This window comes from Canis aureus, chromosome 11 (assembly GCF_053574225.1).
Source record: "Canis aureus isolate CA01 chromosome 11, VMU_Caureus_v.1.0, whole genome shotgun sequence".
Taxonomy (NCBI): Eukaryota; Metazoa; Chordata; class Mammalia; order Carnivora; family Canidae; genus Canis; species Canis aureus.
Genome location: NC_135621.1, coordinates 66,810,359 through 66,830,548, shown reverse-complemented (window position 1 = coordinate 66,830,548; position 20,190 = coordinate 66,810,359). Strand labels below are relative to the sequence as shown.

General features: G+C 45.9%; 1 long non-coding RNA gene across 1 annotated transcript; it reads right to left on the bottom strand.

Moving 5' to 3' along the window:
• Window positions 1-520: 520 nt before the first annotated feature.
• LOC144324264 (uncharacterized) lies at window positions 521-16,583 on the bottom strand. The gene is made up of 3 exons (XR_013389787.1): window positions 12,345-16,583; window positions 11,627-11,805; window positions 521-4,732 (listed from the first exon to the last, which is right to left on the bottom strand). It is a non-coding gene; the product is annotated as an uncharacterized LOC144324264 (long non-coding RNA).
• Between the last annotated feature and the right edge of the window lie 3,607 nt (window positions 16,584-20,190).

The window sequence follows — 20,190 nt, the reverse complement described above, 5'->3', positions numbered from 1 at the left end:
TCTGAGATTGGTAAAAAGTCCTGCTGTTCTCTCCTACACTTGCCCTGCCCCCATAAATGACTCACTCAGATCCACACTGGGTCCAGTCACAGAGGAGGCAGTCAGGGATTAAAAGTGACTAAGCACTTTGGGAAATTAGCACTTTGGTTCCTCAAATGGTGGATCTGATTATATTTTCACATCTTGGGACCCACCTTGCTGAGGCACCTCCTCCTCCAAAATCCCCATCACCATCGCCCCCACCACCGCCCCAACCCAGAGCTGGTATGGAGTCAGACACAAGGGCCTCCCCGGCTTGAAAAGGACTTTGAGAGACTAATTGTCTACGGACATGAATGGTTACAGTCACAGAGCTCTCGAAACTGGAATGCGACTTATGAGAAGAGCATTATTATTCCCAAACCCACATTCTGCAGACGAAGTGGAACTTCTCCAACTGGTTGGTGAGCTGCTCAGTTGTTTACCTCTGGGCTTCATTTCCAAGGGCAGCTTATTTCCCAGGTCTCACCCACTACAGGAAGAGAAAGCCAGGGTCCAAGTTACAAAGAGGTATTTGATTTCAGGCACCACCTGGTTTTGAAGGATGTCAACGTTCAGCAGAGCTCAGAGAGGCCACTTGGGCTATTCCTGCCCAGGGTCTGAGCTTTCTGGCTCCGTGTGGAGGCAAAGTCTGCCCTCTAGGCTTCAGAAAGAACGGGCCTACCAGTTTCAGATCTACTGCCCTATCCGATGACTCAAGGACCAGTCTCAATCAGGACAATTGGAAAAGGGGCTGGGTTTGATTCTCAGACCCTTTTTGGGACCCTGAGCTCAACCCCTCCCATTGAGGGTAAGTTCTCCATCTCATAAAGGAGTTTGAAGGAAGTCTTTTCTTTTTCTGCTCCTTTACCTTAGGGTCCTAATCGCAACATCCAGGACTTGGAGAAAGTTCTTCTCCTTCAGATCCTCTTTGAAGCAAAGCCCTGATGGTGTCTTGGATGTTTCAGGTCCCTGAACTGGGCAGGCAAGTTAGTTCTAGCTGCTGCCCCCACTGTAAACAGGTATCTAGGTACCCTCTTCGTGACAAAACAGTTAAATACAGGCATCTTATTCAAACAGGAAATTTACATTTTTCACATTCTTTAGCCGAGCTAAAGCTGTAGTGCAATTAGGAATTTGTGCAATGTGAACATTCTTCATACTTTGCCCTGCTTTGGAAACAACGTTCCTCTCTCCATCCTCTTCATCCCCAGGAGTGACAATAGCCCACCTTCCCAAGACCGCCCTGGAAGGTAGTTGTCTCTTCACCTGGTAACAGCTCTGAAAGAGCTTGCCATGGTGCTTACAACATCAGCCTTTGGCATTAGAAACCCACTTTCAAATCTCCAGGCCACGCCATCATTTAAAGGGTAGGGCTTGAGGAGGACCAATCAAGGAGAAAAGAGAAGAACCAGGAAGGTCTGGTATCCAGAAAGCCAAGAACAGTGATCGGCTCCATGCAAAGTGGACAGGTAAGAGCGAGGTGGACAGGGTCATGAAGGAATGGACTTTTCCAGCAGTTTAGCTGTGAGGGAGCCAGACAGCAGCAGATAGCTGGGGAGAGAGTTTTTTAATCTTAAGAAGGGAGATATATGACCATGTTTCTAGGCTGCTAGGAAGGGTTTAGAAGTGGGGAAAAGAAGGATAAAGGAGAGGGAGAGAGCAAAAAGCCAAAATAAATTGTTGCAGAGGAGGCTCTGCACAGAAAAGAATCCAGGTTTTCCCTAAAGTGGAGGAGAGGGCTGGATGGGAGGGCCAGAGAGCTCAAAGTTCTGAGGGTAGGAGTTGAGGGAGGTCATAAAACAGAAGCTGCTATGGACTGAAGATTTGTGTCCCCTCAAAAAGTCATATGTTGAAGCCCCAATCCCAAATGTTATGGAATTAGGATGCGGGGCCTTTGGGGAATAGTTAGGCTGAGATGAGTTCACGCGGGTGTAGCCCCCATGATCGAATTAGTGTCCTCATAAGAAGAAAAGACCAGAGCCCTCCCTCTGCCTACCATGTGAGGACATAGCAAGGAGGCAGCCACTTGCAACCCAGGAAGCAGGTTCTCACCAGACACTGACTTTGCAAATGCTTGATCTTGGACTTCCCAGACTCAAGATTTATTTCTATGAGAAATAAATGTCTATTATTTAGGCCACCTAGTTGAAGGTATTTTGTTATAGCAGCCTGAGCTAAAACAGAAGACTTGGTCATTTGCTGAGAGAAGGGGGCCACGGTTGGGGAGATGGCAGGGGTGCTACAGTGAAGGTGTGAGATGGCAACTGGGAGAACAGGGGAGGAAAGGGTGCTGACCAAGGGTGGCTGTGCTGAGAACCCAGCCGAGGTCAGAGGACACAGGTCATGTTGGTCAGAGGTCAAACCACAAGAGTGTGAATTCCTCTGGCTGCCTTCAGGAGCCCTCGAGTAGGAAGGAGGCCAGGAAAACCAGTCAGGTCAATGCCCAGGAAAGGGTTTGTAGGACTGACACAGCGGAAGGAAGGGAGCAAGGAGCTTGAGGTTGCTGATGAGAGTGATCAAAGAGCTGCATCCTGGGATCCAGGGATGTCAGGGATGAGCTCGGAGAAATGAGTGGAGATGAACAGCCCATGGACTGGGAGAAAGGGGGTGACAGGGCAAGAAGAAGGCCTGAGTGTGGTCCTGTATACACACACATGCATACACACGTACATACGTATGTAATTTGATGGAGATAACAGAGATAGAATAGGTCTCAGTTGCTAACGTGGAGTGGGGTTCAAGGGTTTTTTGATAAGATGTTATTAAACAATGCTTCTCGATTAATCTTCCTTTTTCCAGAAGAAAAGAGAAGCATAGCCCTCAGACTGCTAAGGCAACAGACCTGATCGGGATGCGTGCTGCAGTTCCCTCTGGCGCCCGTGGCAACCACTGCTAATGGACAGCCAGCCTTTCCTTTTTCCTGCTAAACTCAAAATTCTTTTCAATGTAGGATTCTAGAACCCACTACCAATTAGCTAGAATTGGTCCATGAGATGGAAACTGCTTTTTTTTTTTTTTTTTTTTTTGATTCAAGTTAGTTAACATACAGCGCAGCACTGGTTTCAGGAGCAGGATCCAGTGATTCATCACCCACATGCAACACCCAGTGCTCATCCCAACAAGTTGGGCTAGGTTTTTAGCAGCAGGGATGAGGTGATGGTGGAGGGACCCAAAAGAAGGAGCAAGGACATCACACAGCCCAGCCCCAATTCACGGGTTTACAGAGCCCTGAAAGCCAAGGGTGGCTCTGCAATGACCCCAGAATGGAGAACCACTCAAGGGACTCAAGAGACACCCGTAAGGCCAGTTTCTACCGAAGCCCGGAGCTCGCCAGGACTGGTTCCAGTCACCCCAGATGGAAATCCCAGGCCGGTTAGCCTTGGCTGGCTCCCAGAGGTGGAGAACGAGGCAAACCACGGATCTCATGACTGAGTGATTTTCCACATCAGAGTAGATGAATGTTTCTGGCCCTGGCTCGGTAGAGGCTCGTGGGAGGATGCAGTTAACTCCCTCTCATGGCCCTGGGGCCCGGAGCCCTAAAAACTAGACCCCGCCTGAGGCTGGAAGGGAACAGAAGCAGCTCAGGGCCCATCTGGGAGAGACGCCTTTCCCGCTCACCCTCTCTTCCTCTGGGTGGGAGGCTCCGTCCGGCAGGAAGCCCCATTTCTTCCTCTGCTGCAACTCCCGGGCTTTACACCTCTGTCTTCCTTCAGCCTCTGAGAAACCCACCTTGATTACACAACTAGGGCAAGGCGGTGACAGCGAGTGACATACTGCCCCCCAGTCAGCCCCGTGTGGTCACAGATCAGACGTTCATATAAAGAGTTAACTATGCTAATCCCTGACTTGTCACCACAACTTCCTTTAGACTCATTCATATCAAACAGAATAAGTCATTCTCTGTATCCCGGTCTCCATGTGATTAGGGGTTTTTGTTGTTGTTACATAACGAAATGGCTTTAATGTGAAGGCCCATGGGGCCAGTTTTTGCTATTTGTCTCTTGGTGGATGTTTGCTTCCCCTCAGGCACTTAGCAGAAGCACCAGGAACTGGAGAGAGAGGACACTCTGTGAGTTCAATGATCCAAAAGGGACTGGGATTTCACCAAAGCTACAGATTTATAAAACCAAAGGCTGACTGAAAGAGTTAACGAGGAAAGCACAACAGTGAGATTGTGTGTGTGTGTGTGTGTGTGTGTGTGTGTGTGTGTGTGTGTGAGAGAGAGAGAGAGACACCAGGGTAGGAGGAGGCGGGATGAGAGAACAGAATGTTCTTGCGTGGGCAGGTGGAGGTGTGACTTGAAATACCTGTGACCAGGCACAAATGTGGCAGGTTTGAATCCTGAGAGTCACACATGCTCCCTGTTAGCGTCACCCTGGCATTTCCTCCAGGCTGCAATGTATTCGCATCCAGCCACATACACTTTTTTCCTGTGTCCTCTCCTAACACAATTAGCAAAAGATTAAGTTCCCCTGAGTAAGCAGCAGAATCTGCTCAGGTGCAGCCTCCTTGGGCTGGGTCCAAAAATAGTGTCCCTGTCGTTCTCCACAGCAGTAGGGACCCGGTAGCTGATTTACAAACGGGACAACACTCAAGATGCACGTGGACATTCCGGAAGCTGTAGGCCACATTCCAAACAAGGCTTTACCGGCTGCTCCCCTTTAGTTTAGCAGAAGGATCCTTCCTTAGCTCAGAGGCATTAATTGAGCACCTACTGATAAATAGGGCGGAGACACAGATTAAGACAAGGTGGGTGTTATATGCAACCGATGAATCATTGAAACTAATAATATGCTATGTGTTAATCGAATTTAAAACTAAAATTTTAAGGGATCCCTGGGTGGCGCAGCGGTTTGGCGCCTGCCTTTGGCCCAGGGCGCGATCCTGGAGACCCGGGATCGAATCCCACGTCAGGCTCCCGGTGCATGGAGCCTGCTTCTCCCTCTGCCTGTGTCTCTGCTTCTCTCTCTCTGTGACTATCATAAATAAATAAAAAAAATAAATAAAAAAAACTAAAATTTTAAAAAATATTCAAAAAAAAAAAAGACAAGCTGACCTTAGTAAGTTTACAGATCTTAGCTTACAGACTGGTTAGGAGGCAACATTAACGCACCTAGGGCTGTAGGTACCTGCTTGGTAAGGCTGAAGGTTTGTGTGCCCCTAAAATTCATATATTGAAACTTAATTCCTAATGTGACAGCATCTGGAGATGGAGCCTTTTGGAAGGTGATTTGGTCAGGAGCGTGGAGCCCTCAAGAATAGGATTGGTGCCCTTATTTATGAGAGACCCCAGAGAGCTCCCTCACCCCTTCTGCCCTGTGAAGACACAGTGAGAAGATGGGCCTCTAGGAAGTGGGCCCTTAGCAGACTGAATCTCCGCATTTTGATCTTGGACTTCCAGCCTCCAGAACTGTGGGAAAGAAATTTCTCTTGTTTATTAGCCACCCCAGTCCATGGTGTTGGGATAGCCGCCCGAAGCACCTCTGTGACTCTCCTCACAATTAGCAAGCAGCGTACGAGCCGTGCTGAAAGGAAATCTGTGAGGCCCAGGAGAAGGAGAAATATTTTCCTGAGATGAGCTATGAAATGATTCTAAAGGCAAAGCGATGAATGGTTTTAGTTTTTAAAATAGCCTTGGAGGTTTTGTTTTGTTTTGTTTTGTTTTTATCACAAAACTAAAACTATTTTAGAAAATACAGGTTAAAAAAAATTCAACTCACCAACTATCCTATGATCAAAAGGTAACGGTTGGACTCATCCTGGCCCCATCTTCCCCGCACCCCCCCTTCCCTTTCTACCACTCTGGTTTGATCTACTTCACACCTACAAAGCATCTTCATTGGATTTCACTTCACAAAATGTTTCTACTAAAGTGGGTTTGAAAACTACTGCTAACCACCGGGGCCACCTCCTGAGTCCCGCTGTCTTTGCCTTACTCTCCTGTTGATAAGCCCCCAGGAGCAGCTTCTTGGCTCGGCCATTCAGACCCTCTGCTTCTGGTTACAATCTACCTTGGCACCCTAGTTTCCCACCACCCGCCCCCCCAAGACCCTGTTTCTAGAATACGACATGTATGACACTACTCCCAATTTTTTGCTCACATCTTGCCACTACACTGTGGGCCCAAGTTTTCCTTTTCAAATGTCTTCATTCAAACTCTAGAACCTGAGTTCGTCTAGCGTTATTAGCCTATGAATCATAGCAACAGCAGCTCCCCGACATTGCTCCACCTGAGTGATACAAGATTCCGGGGCTCCTCAAAGTCACACCCAGAAATTTCACCCCGGGCAGTGTTTGACTCACAACGTGCCACAAACAGGTGACCTCTGCCGTGTTCTTCCTTTCCTGCTCCAGCCACCCTTATGCCCCACATTTATTCTTCCAGCCGAGGCCGCCGCGCCTGTCCAAGTCGTCCACGATGTCTTTCCTCCTGATGAACTCAAGGCTCAATCCTCAAGGCATCAGACCTGTAGGCCCTGGAGTCTTCAAGGCCGGCCTCCATCCCCTGGACTCCGAGGGACATTGTTCTCAGCAGAGTGACTCAGATCCTTCCTGAAACCAGCTCTTTGGGTATCTGCCCTCTTTCCACAGGCTCAGACCACAGCTCTTCCCATTCTCTTGCCCCTGACCACCCCCCGCAGAAGCACACTTGACAATGTAGTCAAGCAAATAGATATCCAAGAGCTCTTTGCCTGGCTGGCTCATCAGAGGTGCTCAGAAATATTCTAATCCTGCTGGTGGAAAAGCTTAGGCTCAAACCAGGAATCTCATTGCATCATTCTCTTTAAGAACCTCAGACTCAGCACTAACCTTCATAAAATCTTTTCTAGCTCAAGCTAAATAAACTCACAGGCCTCTATAGCAGTCATGGTTGTTCAATTAATTTGGTAATTAATCTTGTATTTCCTTGTGACAACTCTCCTGTTCTTTCCCTAAATTGGTGTTAAAATTTTTTTTGTACTAGAAAAAAAATTGTATTTTAAAGGAATACCTTTCTGATTCTGAGGATACTGAGCAAAAAAAAAACAAAAACAAAAACAGGAAAATCAAGAAAGTCCCCTTCCCTATCAATCCTTAAGAACTTAAGTATAGCTTAAATAATCAAAAAGTATCTGCGTTTCATATTTATGTCTTACTTCATCACTGATGGAGGGACTATGGTTTTCACTGCTTTGTATTTGTAACGATGGCTGATAGTAGTAGGCACTCAGCTACTGGTTAATTCTTTCATTCTAGGGAGGTTTAAGGTCACTATTTGTACCTTAAGAGGGCGGGGGGGGGGGGGGAAGACAAGACAAAGTACAACAGGATAGAAGAAATTATACAAAGCAAAAATTTCCAGAAAGAATAATCACAGAAGAAAGTTTACTCTATCATTTTGGTATGGAAGATGCCTAAAGAATCTTATAGACATTGCTTTAAATATACATATTGAGTATCTCATTCCCCCACTCCACAAACACATATTAAGGACCCGCTATGTATTAAGCAGACTTCTAGCAAGACAGACAATGTCCCTGCCATCCAGAAACTTCCAGTTTGATATAAAGAGGCAGACACTAAAATAGATCATTTCGGACTATGATAAATACCATGAAGGAAATAGAATGGGGGGGAGTAAAGGTGTATTATCTCCTTAGTGTTAGAAGGTCAAGGAAGCCTTCCAAGGAGGTGATATTCGGGCTGAAACCAAAAGGCACCAACTACGTGCAGTTCCACAGGTCGTGCACTGCACGTGAACTCCATTTACATGGACAACAGTGGCACGCCTAGCATTGTGCAGCAGAGTGGTTCAGAATGTTCCAGGCAAGTGTAAGTCAATCCACTTGTATAATTAATTTACTTTGCTCAAGTAGATTTGCATATCCATTAACATGCACTTAGTCCATCTGGATACAATGCGCAATCATGGTAACCATGTGGTGAGTCAGACAAGTCAGGAAAATGACCCTCGGCAAATTGCAGGCTATGGTCGATTGTTCAGCTTATGACTATATGTTCTCCGTTTCTGGAGACATGAGACAAGAGCCTAGAAACTGACAGACTTTAGGTAAGAGAAGCTTAAGATTGTCTTTGGAACCAATCCACCGTCTACTCCTCTAGTCATAATGCCAGGAAAAGGAAATATGAGTAATTGCTGTCCAAGCCTAAAGCTGATTTTTAAGGTGAGAAATCCTCTTGCTTCAGGAACGATCAAATATGGGGCTTTGAAGACAGCCTTTATAATTACAGACTACACTATTCAAGGCATGCCACTCAATTAACCATTTGCCGCATGGCATGATGACATTCCACAATGACAGGTTAATGGGTTCCATGCTTAATAAAAAGAGACCATCAGACTTCTAGTAAAGACGACTCTGTAACTCTTTGCTGGCCGCAGACCCCCTGTTAAACTGTCCTGAAGGGCAAATGTATATATTTATATAAAAAATCTTTAAGATCCCAAACTGGTTTAATGGGTTTCACAGAAGGTATTCAGAGGTACTCAAATTCCCATCAATTTAGAAATGGAGGCTTAAATAGAGGTCATACGCTGACCTCAGTTGATTCCAGAAGTGAGGCATCCAGGAACTGTCCCCCCTGTTCCCTGAATCTCTCAGCTGATTCTACTTCCTCTCTGAACTGTGCTAATCAGTGTTTGAGTCTGTCCAAGTCGGTGCTGAGAAGGAAGTTCCAGTCACTCTCCACCCCGCCCCCTGAAGTCTGGCCTGTAGAACCCAACAGGAGTCCAAGGGGGGCGGGGAGCTGGCTGAAACACACAGGGCAGGATGGGGCAGAAGCAGTGCTCCTGGAGAGGTGCTAAAGATAGAAAGTCATGCCTCAACAGGGGAAGGAAGAAGGCTGGCCAGGTTTGGCAGGTGGCATGATATGGGGACTCCCGATTGTTGGAGGTAGGATGGAGGTATCCATCCACCCGTGCCAGGTGGAGCAAGGTTCTTCTGGAATATCTGACTCAAAATAGGTGCTAAGAGGGATCAAGACGCAAGACCTCGGCTAATGAGGGTTGAAGGACAGACCACAGGCTCCAGACAGCTATCCAGAGCATGCTGTGCAAATTCACTGTGCATGTGAATTGCCTGGATTCTGGCTAAAAATGCAGATTCTGATTCAGTAGGTCTGGGGTTCTGCGTTCCAAAGAAGCTCTCAAATGCTACTGCTGCTGCTGGTTCACACACCACACTTGAAATAGCAAGAGGCTGGGCATTAAAGAGATCCCTCCCTCTTTTTCTACTAACCATCATGGGGCCAAGAGAAACAGGGAAGCCTGGTACTCTAGATTAGGCAATAACACCTGCCCAGTAACAGTGTGGACGTTAGCCCGCGGACTGGGAGCAGTCAAAGGCCTCCATTCATTCCAGGGCAGGGGCTAAGCAACTGGCTGCAGGATGGGGCTCAGAGCAGAGAGAGCCTGACTCAGTGGGTATAAGAACATTATTAGTTGGGAACAAAGATGGGTCATGTCTGGAAAATCAAAGGGAGAGGCTTACATTTTTGTCCCTTCTTAACACCTCAGAAAAGGGTCTCTCCCTACGTCCACTGAGGTCAGGACTCTGCAGAGGGGAATTTGGAGCTAGTAGAACAAACACTGAGGCAGGCCAGAGGGCAGGGTGTACGGGTCCGTTACTGCTCTCCCACACTGGCCTTCTAGGAAAATGCAAAGGAAAGATCTCCTCCCGGGCCTCTTTCCCGGGCTCTAAGTTGGGTGCCGTGATGGTTCGTTTAATGTGTCAACTTGGCTAGACGATAGCACCCAGCTGTTCAATTAAATACTAGTCTAGGTGTTGCTGGATTTTGTAGATGTGCTTAAATTAACATCTACAGTCAGCTGACTTTAAATAAAGGAAATTATTCTTGATACTCTGGGTGGGTCTCATCCAATCACTGGAAAGGCCTTAAAAGCAAAACTGGAGTTTCCCTGGAGAAGTTGAAATTCCACCTGCTAAGTACAGTTTTGGCTCCTGCTAGAGAGTTTCCAGCCTGCTGGCCTGCCCTGCGGATTTCAGACTTGCCAGGCTCCACAAGCATGTTCACCAGTTCCTCGCAATGAATCTCGTTATAGACACAGTCAATCCTCATTATTCACAAATTCTGTATTTGTGAATTTGCCCGCTTTGTAACCCCCAAATCCACACCGGCGGTGCGTCTGCAGTCATTCACGGGCCTGAGCAGTGATGAAAAATTTGAGTCACCTAATCCATGTTTCCAGCTGAGGTTGAACAACGTGCCTCTGCTTTCCTGTTTAGCTCACGTACAGTAAACGACTGTTCCATCTGCGATCTATCCGGTGCCGTGATTTTTTGTATTTTTGTGCTTCTTTTTGGTGCTTTTGCTGTTTAAAAGTGCCAAAGTGCTGTCTAGTATTCTTCACGCCAGCAGGTTGTGGATGGGCATCACGAGATACAAACATAGCAGACGAGCTTCGTTCAGGTATGAGTTACAGTGCTGTCGGCGGCGAGGTCAGGGGTCATGAATCAGGTGTCGTCAAACAGAAACATGGATAAAACAAGGTTATACCTTGATTGGTCGATGCAATGCTGTGAGCTGGGGCTCACGGAACCTACCTCTGGATTTCTCCTAGGGGCAGTGGCTCAGTGTTGGCTCACTCGGTGTCTGCGGTGCTTGCTAGAATATTACCAAGAGGAACAAGAACCGACTGTGTTCGTGGGGCAGAGGGTCCCGTTTCTCTGGAGACCCCTAACTGGTCCTGCTATGGCGCCACTCTTCCCCTCTGTGCCCAGCGCAGGTGGTGCGGGTCTCATGTCCTTTCTGCATTCCGATCCCTGATGAGGTTCTGGACAAGTTGGGGAAAGGCCCGGGTATAAAACATCTAGTGGATGTTAATAACCCCTTGTTAACAGCAAACTTTTTCTCTTACTAGCTCATGTTGAGGAGCACAAAACACACGGCGGCCCTGTAATTTACTGCTGCGCCATCTCCCTGGTACAGTAAGAAGTAGGCTAGACTAGGTAATAACTTGAACACAGTTCAGCATTTTTAATGTAATTTGGATGATGAGCCCCAAATTACTTTTCCAATGTAAACCAATCAAGTATATTCGAGTTTGAGTGACTTTACCAAGAATAAACTTCTTTATGAATGTATAAAAAGATTAGACTGTCTCCAAGGCACTGGGCCTATTCACAAAGACAGAGAGAAGCCAGTATGTCTCAGGGTAAAAAGAAGGCACCAATTCAACGACCCCGTGGCCCATCCTCTCCCCACCCCGGTGGCCAATTTTAGTCTCCTCAGAGGCCGTGGTGAGGACTCCATCTCACCAGTCCATGGCGAGGGGCTCCCTTCCTAATTCAACAGTTGGCATCTTCCATGTTGCGTCGTATGGCAAAGAGGAGCGAGGTCTCAGGTCAAATCCCGCCCGGCTCCCAGAACACAGGCTCACACACACCCTCTGTGTGTGTGGGAGAATCATGCACCTTCTCCCGTGGGCCCACTGGCACCCAACTGAGGTTTGAAAACACTTACAAATCTCTTTTTAATTCAAGAACCTGTCATGGCTCAGACTAAGCACCATGAATCCACCACTGTGGACCCTGAGATAAGATGCTCCCCGGACGAAAAGAGCAAAAGCTTCTTTCACACACACCTTCAAGGAAAGCAGAACACCATTCACTTCTCAGATCATCCACGACGTACTCCAGGGGTCAAGAAGTGTTCAGCACAAACAGAAGAAGGGGACGGCTCGGTACAGTTGGAAGTCCGTGTATTCTAAAGTGTTTCCCTTTCAATGTTTAGGAACTTCCAGGACGTTAATAGTATTTTAAGCTGTAAAATGGTAGGATAAGAGCTGGCTTGTGCTTTGCCTACTTAATTGATACACTAAATAAGAATGATATGTTAAATAAAGATTAAAATGAGTGAAAAAAATGTGCATCCCCCCCCCATAAAAAATTGTAGAAATATACATATAGCACACGAACAGAGTCAAATAATTTCAACTCAGGAAAAAAAAATGCCTAAATGAAACAAGGACTGACTCTTATGAAGCTTGGCTTCTCAGGTCTGTGTCTCCAGGGGCTTTTTGTTGCACCCTCCTGGCCACCCCACCCCCCACGTCAGGTGCAGGAGCTCCCTCCCTTGCTCGCAGCTGGTTGCCCCCCTTGGAAAGGACTCAATGAAGTCAGGGGTCAGAAACTATAGCCCACAGGCCACATGCAGCTCAGTTCCTGTATTTGTAAGTGAAATTTTAGAGAAACCCAGCTGTGCTCATTGGTGGTATACCCTCCATGGCTGCCCTCATCCCACAGCGACAGCTGAGTAGTTTGCAACAGATGACTGATGGTGACCAAGCCCCAAATATTTACCATCTGATCCTTTGTAGAAGAAGTTTGCTGGCTCCCGGGTCAGTCCTTCATATTAAGGTGCAGCAGTTTTCTTTGTGACTCTGCCAGGGGTTACTTGGGTTTTAATAGGAGGTGATTTTTTTAATCTAAAAGAATTGGTGGCCAAGAACAGGATTTCAGTCATTAGCAATGAGATATTCAGGAGATGTTTTGGGGTGAAAGAATTTCTTAAGCTTGGTTCCTCATGCTCTACCTCCCCATCAACCCACCTGTGGGTCCACCTGTTGAGATGAAGGTGGGAGGGTTATGATGGTATGGAGAGAGAGAGCTGAAAAGAGAGGTAGGTCTGGAAGGATGGAAGGGTCTGTAGACGGCATTCCCTGGAGTGGGAAACACAGCCCCGGGGACTGGTATTTGTCTCGGTACCATGGACAAATGAACAAAAGCATTTTGCAGTTCATTTAAACAGAGTCAGATTCCTGACTTTGCTTGTCCCCTAATCTTTTTGCTTTTTTACTTTTCAAGAATATCCGACTTCACACACACACACACACACACACACACACACACACCAGAAACAAAACAAAAACAAAACCTTTATGGCTCATAAGAGACTTTCTGACGTTCCCTGGGCAGCATTACTTATCTGTAGGCAAGTCTCTACAACAGCAACAGAGAGCTCACAGCAGGGCCTTGCTATCAGGACACGGGGGCTCCACTCACCCCGCCTTACTGGGTAGACTTCACAAGACTTTGAAGTGGCCGCTGCACAAAATGGAAACAAGAGCATCTGGTTTCTCATCCCGAGGTGAATCAGAGGCTGAGCGTGCACGGGGAGTGATGACCATTCCTAACATTTGCGTTTGTTCAGGATATTAGTATTACAGGTCCCAAAATGTTCTCTGGAACATTCTCCTGTTTAATCTTGAGGACCATCCTTTAATGTGAAAATTGCCATCCCCTTTTAAACAGGTAAGGAAATGAAAGGATCTGAAGGTTTAAATGACTCACCCTAGATCAAACAGCTGTTGGAGTTCTCCCAGAGTAGAGGGTTGACTCTTTGAGCCCAAATGAGAGGGAGCCTGGGCCCTCATCAAATGCAGAGACAGGCACAGTCCTTCTTGGAACTCCCGAATGCCAAGGTTTTGTCTCTTTTTAGGTACAAGAGTAGTATGTGACTACCTGAGAGAGGCATAGGCTCCGTCAGATGTTCCCATGAGCTACTCACATTGAATGCCAGGATGCCACTGCACACAGTTCCTGGACCCTACTGGGATGGTGGCCACATACCATACTAACATTTAAGAGGGCTTTGCACAGACTAGAAAAATGCAGACCAATTATGCAAAGGTGTTCCTTCCCCCAGCTGACCGGCCCTGGGCCAGAGCTCAGCTCAGCAAGCTGAGCAGGCCAGATCCAGCTCCTGCGTCAGCCCTTCCCCCCAGACAAGGCATCATTGTCCAGGCACAGCTGACTGGTACAACCGTCCTGTGCCTACCCTGTTCAGAGACCTCCTTGCACTAGGAGGGGATCCTTCTCAAAAGAAAGAAAATCTTATGGAGAAGAACTGAATTCATCCAGGACAATAAACACTACACAGTTAATCATGAAGGTAACAGTCAGTCTCAACTCGGTACAGTTTGGGTGGTGATGACAGTCTTTCTGAGCTGGCTAACTGGAGCTGGTCGCCATCCAGGTCGTCCCCCTCCCACCTGGTTCTCTCTCTTAGCCAAGCCTGACTCTGTATCCCCATCAAGCCCATTTCCCCCATTAATTCATGTGCTCCCACACTTAATGGGAGGGAAAATACAGCTAACAGGAAGATAAAATTCTTCTTTGCAAGTGAGTGGGTGGCCATCCCCTTGAGTATGTCTCTAACACCCCAACACGGGCAATCCTGTTGAGATAGGACACCTCCCTCAAGCCTACACATTACCAAGAGACCAGCCACCATTGGAGCATGCTTGAGTCTCTTCCTGGTCCTCTACATGTTCTGGGAGCCTGCATCATTCCCTAACCTGGCGGGCAAAGTCCAGCTGAGCTCACTCACCTTTCCTGCTCAGGGGTCAAAGGCCACAGGAGCTCACAATCCTCTTTTGAGTTGTGTTTCCATAGGATTCAAAGGAAAAATGGATCCAAGAGCAAAATGACAGCTCCCATTAATCCTGGGAGAGACCGGTAAGGTCAACTTGGGGTGCAGCTATCAAGAAAGCAGAAGAGTTAGCTGGGAGCTTATGTTCCCTCTTCATGTGCCGCAACCAAGTAGCACTGAGAACAAGACCATAAGGCAGGCACGGAAATGGACCCCTAACTGAAAAGCTTCAATTCTCACTAAACACATTCAATTTAAAGGCCCACCTTGCATTTTTTCATAATGTGCCAGAAGCAATGCTGACAGTATTTCCAGTCTTGTTCTGATAGTTAGTGTGATCACAGTGCACATAAAAATCGCTGAATAAGCAAGTTTGTTTCAACAGCTCCCAGTCACCTTTTCTACACCTTCCCTTTAAAGTTCTTTTTTCCAGGCAGCCTGGGTGGCTCAGCGGTTTATCGTCACCTTCAGCCCAGGGCGTGATCCTGAAGACCTGGGATCAAGTCCCACGTCGGGCTCCCTGCATGGAGCCTGCTTCTCCCTCTGCCTGTGTCTCTGCCTCCCTCTGTGTCTCTCGTGAATAAATAAATAAAATCTTAAAAAAAGAATAAAGTTCTTTATTTCTTCCATGTTCAGATTTAGATTTTAGTCATTTTGTCAAAGGGCTTGGGGTTATGGTGACTGCAGTGGCCCTGGGTCCCTCACCATCAACTTTGGACAAATTATGAGTTGTCTAGAGAACTTTGACATTCTATTGTGTTTTCAGGAGTGTATTCTACACCAGATAAGATCGTGCCTTTGTGGTATTTACCTGCATCAAGGCAACCAAAATGATATAGGTAAAAAGTAGCCAAAGTATGTTTCCTAATGACATAAGAGTTTGTTAAAACAATTGATAAGAGGGTTATGGCTTTTGAAAATGATTATATAAAAAAAAGCCTTTTGATATTAAGTATACACAGAATAGAGTCACCAATAGGAGAGGAAACTCTACTCTGCTTCCTGTAGCAGACGATACCAGCTGCCATGATAATTGTGCTAAGACCATAGGACAGACCATCCAGTAGTGTTCAAATAATCCAGCTGCATACTACGAATTGAAGAATACATTAGAAAACAACCATTACTAGAAAATTACTTACTGGCATAGAGTCAAAATGCAAAATAGAGAATTTTGGCAAGTTTGCTGCTTTATAACCAACCGAAGATAAGCTGGAATCTATTGATGTGCTGTTGCACATGACAAAATCCTAGGTAGGAAAAATAGATAAATATGTGGTTCTGGAAAATAGTGACACTAAGACGGTATCTTAGTCAGTTTGGGTTGCTATAACAAAGTACATGGTCTGGACAATAGAATTACGAACAATAGAATTTTTTTTTTCCCACACGGTTCTGAAGGTTGGAAGCCTGACATCTGGGTAATAGCAAGGTCAGGTCCTGGTGAGGGTCCTCTTCTAGGTGGCAGACCAGACCGTCAACTTTTCCTTGTATCTCACAGGGCTGTAAGCAGTGAGAGGAAGCAAGCTCTCTCATGACTCTTATGAAGGCGCTAATCTTATTCTGGAGGGCTCCATTTACACGGCAGTCAACAAATCCTAATTATCCCCAAAGGCTTCGCCTCCTAATACTGCCACTATGGAGGATAGTGAGTAGAGTTTCAACATCTGAATTATGTGGGGAGCGGGGTGTGTCACAAACATTCAGTCCATAAGAGGGGAACTGATATCCAGGAATATGAAAATATGGCAAGGAAGCTGTGATCTCTTCATCCCTAGCACACTGCTGGATGAGGAGTAGACGTTCAGAAAATGGCTGTTTTAAGGTAAACCAAGTTGTTCTTGTCTGTGATAGGGTTCTACATCTACAAATTGGACAATTTGTGTGATTTAGAGGCAGTTCATATTTTGCTATCAATTTCCTCCAGAACATGTTGATAAATATTGCTAGTCAATAGGCCTTGTCCAGAAGAATGGGTTTTTACCACCAAAAGTCACCAATGGTACAAAATTACTTAATTTTTACTATCACCAAGGAAGAGGCTTTTAATTTCCCACAATGGAAATTCTAAGAAAAAACAACAATGACAAAAAACAAACAAACAAAAAAAACCAAACCAACCTTTTCAAGGCACTTTGTGGTATGGAGAAAATTTCAAGAAATAGCCAAACAGGGTAAAGGCTGGGGGAAACCTGCCCTAGCAATGACCCTAAGACTCACTTCCTGTAATTCATACGTTCAAAGACTTTTCTCTCCCACATAAATACCTGTAGGGCAGTCATTCTCATGGGAGGCCTGTAGGGTTCCAGAAAGGGCTCATGGCTGCGCCCCTATGGCTGGGTGTCTAATGCTAACAGGTCAGTGTACAAAAGCTGCGAGCCAGCAGCAGGGAGTCTGCTTTTGCTTTCAAGCCGTCTGGGGGAAAATGCTGACAGGTCCTGCTACCTCTCTTCCTGTCTCTGCCTTCATGCTGATCTGTGTGTGCTTTTATAATCTCCTCACTTAAGACTCATTCTTCATCTTGGAAGAATCATGGAAACGAGTAACGAATTCGGACAACCTGTTAGTACCTATTCAGGTGAATCCCTCTTCATTAAGACAGCCCCCGAGTCGATTGTGAGGAGCTCATTCACACCACAAGACAGTTTCAGACCCCAGAAAAACAGAACTGGAAAGGAGTCTTAAGAAATCTTTCGTCGGACTCATCCTCTTCTTCTTCAGTAGGTGAGGCAACTGCGCCCACAGAGGGAAAACGAGCAGGCCAATGATCTTCTCATTCCTAAGTCGTACTTTTCAGGAAGGAAAGTTTTGCCACAGGCATTTCAGACTTTTTGGAACCATCAAAATGGATTCGATTTTAAAATATTTCACTTCTACATTCCCGGGAAGATACCCGTAATAGAGTGAAGGACAGCAGCCCCCGAAACGGAGTATGAATTAAGTACTATTACGTTTACAGGTGCGATTGTAAACCGTAGAATAATCGATCCTGTTGCACATCCAGATCAGTTTCAGTCTATCCTATTAACAACTTGTGCCCAGAATACATACCTATTATGGACAGAGTCATCCAGACAGGCAGTCAACGAACATCCTTGGATTATATATTGACACAAATACGCGTTTAACACTTAAGGAGAGACAAACTGTGAGCAAAGTCAAGGTCACCTCGTTGGCTCTTGCTGACCTCTGTAGCCACCCTCTCAGCTGCCTTGTTCACACTCTCCGGCATCATTTCTACAACTTGCCCTTGTGATTTTTCAAGTAGCAGCTGTGTGAGCAACTACTCGCGCACGCGCATGCACACATGATGCTCCTTGGAACAAAAGCTGGCACAGAACATTAACTCAATTCAATGGGGGAAGAAAATGCTTTTCTTTCTTTTCCTTTCTTAAACCTTGGTGCAGGCACCCTTCTTGGGGGCACGCTGTCAGTCTGGGCCTTTGTCTTGGCTGGCTCCTGATTTTTTAATGCATGCGGAAAACCCCACTCCTACAAACGCAGTCCATGGAGGCCACTTTGGATTGCTGCCACCTGCCCTCGCTGTATTAAGAACCATGGATCCATTGCTATTACGGATCCTGAAGCAGAGCCAAGAAGAAATCTCAAAGGGTCCTCTCCCTAGACATGTGTGAGTGGAATAAAAATGAGACACAAATGATAGCATGAAGACTCCAGCACTCCTGGGGAGAAGCGAGGGGCTGTGTTATGGGCCAGGAGGACGTTCTGGTTCTTGGGCGAGAAATGAAACTAAAACGTGTTATCCTTTACATATTAAGTTCCTCAGGACTATCGTCAACAGGGTGGGTCTTTTTCTATTTTTGGGGTTTTTTTTTGTTGTTGTTTTTCCCCTCAGAGTGGGAATTGAAGTTACTTAAAACAAAGGCACACGTTCAAGGCTGAGCAGGCCCCAGTTGAGAGATGTCTTCATGACTTTCTAAGTACCCAAGGGTTCCCATCCTGCTGAGCAGATAACCGAGGAAGCAAATACATTCATTTATACTAAAGTGTTAGAGACTTAATGCGGTACTTCTCCCAGGGGTGTCTGCACTCCAGAGGCACCTGCCTCTCAGAGGCCCTGTAAGAGGGAACAATATCTGACCTACAAGAGTACATAGAACTAGCGGTAGAATTTCAGGCAACAAGTTTTCAAATCACCCTACCCTGGAGACCACCTATTAATAAATATAAGGGAGCATCCAAATGCAACTGCCTGATGAGGTGACAGGCAAAAAAGGGAGTGTTGTACATAATAAACCTGGAAGGGTAAGTCCTGATTCTGCTGTATTTTCTTCCTCCTTCCTTCACTAGGCCTCATGATGGTTTCTGCAACTTCCTGCTGCCAATTCCATTGCCCCTGTGACTAAACCCATTCTGAAGACTCAGCAAAGCATGTCCCAGGTTTTATTGGTAGAGATCAACTCAGTGCTGAGTTCAGTGCAAAACGAAATTAAAGGTCAAAAACAATGCCACCGAATAGAAAAAGAATGGCAAAAATTCAGGTGGAAACGTTAGGCCACACAGGAGCTGGCACCAATAGCGCACAGAGCCTCAGGAATCACTAATGTTTTAATGGGAAAAGACACTCAGCTAATGATGCGTGATTGGTTGTTGTTTCCCAGCCCCCCTTTTATTATGAGAGTAAGAAGAGAAGAAAACCCATCTGGTTGTGTCAGGGCCAGAGGATTTACTAGATATTTGCTGACCAACTGCATCTCAGTGATTCTCCTTCATTCCTTCAAGCTCCTGTATTATCCCCTCTTACTACAGCCTCCAGCTCCAGCAAGACACAATCACAGTGATTCCGCCTCCGCCTGGCACGGGGGCCAGGAGGAGAGGTCCGCCCCCGGGGTGGGCAGCCCAGGGGTGCCTGGCTGGGAGAGGACTCAAAAGCAATAATAAACCAACTGAGAAGCCAGTCTGCTTTCTATTATCACCACGGCGAGCGATTCTAAACAATGTCAGTAATATACTGCTCTCCCCCAACCAAAAAAAAGATCTTTTGTTGGGCTAGGTTCTAAAGAACTGTAGCAATTGCTGTTGGGTTTTAATAATATAAATGTAAGCTTTGACTTCGTACATTTTTTTATTGCTTCTCCTTTAGTAAACAGATTCTGCGTGGAAGCTGATTCGGAGAATTAACTCCATGCATTCACTCTGAAAGTAAGCACACAACGAAGCTTGCCCCGGGCCCACGTCTCCCACTCCTCTGCTACTATTCTTGCATTCAAACAACTGAGTTGAGATAAATACTGATAGCAGGGTTAACTGTAGAGACACACGGAACTTGAGTCATTTCTATTTTGTCGTGCTATGTGGCCGCTTGGGAGTTTTTGATTTTTTTTACTGTGTTTAAATGTTCTGGGATTTATTGTGAAAGCAGATTCTTATGCATCTCTGCCAAATGCATCCTTATGTTTAAGACTTGTCCTATTTCTTTGATATGTTGCTTCATGTGAAAGAAGCCTTTCAAAATTAAAATTAATAAGAAGGGTTCTTTGATCAAAGACAGATTGACACTTCATGAATATGGGAAGAAAAACAAGTTTGACAAAGTCACTGACAAATCTGCAGAAGTTAATGGCAAAAACAAAAACTGTAAAATAACTATTCATCACTGTGAGAGACCAATGTAGGTCTACGTTTTCATCTCTTTCTTAAAAAAACACGCTAACGAAATTAAAAATAGTACTCCATGAGTCTTTTCCTCTTGTGGAATATGATATTTATTTTTTAAAAAAATTTTAATGATAGGATATAACATTTTGTAAAAGA